Genomic DNA, 1,250 nt, shown 5'->3' on the forward strand with positions numbered 1-1,250 from the left:
CCTCTCCTGCTGGCCGTAGCCTCTCGTAGGAGATCCTGGAGTGCAGCGGGGAGCCTCTCCTGCTGGCCACAGCCTCTCGTAGGGGATCCGGGAGCCCAGCAGGGAGCCTCTCCTGCCAGCTGCACGCCACACTGCTGAGGGTCCAACTGCTGCCTGCAGGTCCCACTCCTTCAGGCTCTTCTAGGGCAACTGCTCCCACCCCGCTGGCTCAACTCTTGCCAGCTCTTTGAACCTCCTTCTGCCTGGTCCCTGGCTGGTCTCCCCTGAGTCAGCCCTGCTGCCCCTTTTATCCCCCTCCAGATGACCCAAGGGGCCAATCAGGGGACACAGAGGGTGAGTCTCTGGGGCCTGATTGGTGAGGAAAGGGAATCCCAAGTCCTCCAATCATCTTTTACCCCTTCAAAACCCCTGGGCTAGGGCACTGCCAGCCAGCCCCTCACATGTCTATGAAATCTACGAAAATGCAGAGGAGGGAGTTTGGCAGAGAACTGGGTAGAGATGGAGGGGGGACCATGACTACAGAAGCAGCTGGCACAGTCAATCAGTGGCAAGAGGCAGCCCCCCCCCCCCCCCAATTGCACCGGGTTGCCGGCGCGCTATTACGCGCAGCCCACCCCAGAGCCAGCTGCATCTGCAGCCCTGTCATGCAGCCGGCCGAAGCCCTCCTTGCACGTGGCTGCACTGCTGCAGCCCGAGTCCGACGCTGGGCCAGGAGCCCGGGACCCCACGCAGGGGGCGGTAGAAGGGCCGGAACAGAGGCAATGCACACCCCCCGCCCCGCAGACCAGGAGGCCGAAGTTGGTGCTTCACAGCCCTGAGGCGGATCCCCGCCTCTGAGCAGCCCCGCCCGCGCCTCCTGCCAGCAAAGGGTTAATGGGGGAGCCGCAGCAACGTTTCGCTGACGTCATGAAACGTCACGTGTGCGACGCGGAGGGAGGGGGTCGCGGAAGCAGCGGCCGAAGTTTGTGCTGGGCTCCCAGGAGCCCCTGCGGCAGGAAGAGGAAGCTGCAGGGAGCAAAGAGAGAGCGGGGTGAGGGGCTGCGGGTCGGGGGCACCGGCCGGAGAAGGGGCTGTGGGGTGGGAGTGGGGGGCAGGGGCTGCAGGTCGGGAGTGAAGGGGACTGGGGGTTGGGCAGGGCCTGTGGGTCTGGAGTGAGGGGCACCAGAAGGGCTGAGGGGGCTGTGGTTTGGTAGTGAGGGAAACCAAGGGATGTGGATCAGAAGCATGGGGTACAGGCAGTGGCAGGGGGC

The 1,250-nt window shown here is 65.0% G+C and overlaps 1 pseudogene; it reads left to right on the forward strand.

The window, feature by feature from the left end:
- The first annotated feature begins 567 nt into the window (after positions 1-567).
- The window catches only part of LOC102379869, a 15,901-nt pseudogene continuing 15,218 nt past the window's right edge, over positions 568-1,250 (forward strand).

This window comes from Alligator sinensis, unplaced genomic scaffold, assembly GCF_000455745.1.
Source record: "Alligator sinensis unplaced genomic scaffold, ASM45574v1 scaffold1334_1, whole genome shotgun sequence".
Lineage (NCBI taxonomy): Eukaryota > Metazoa > Chordata > Crocodylia > Alligatoridae > Alligator > Alligator sinensis.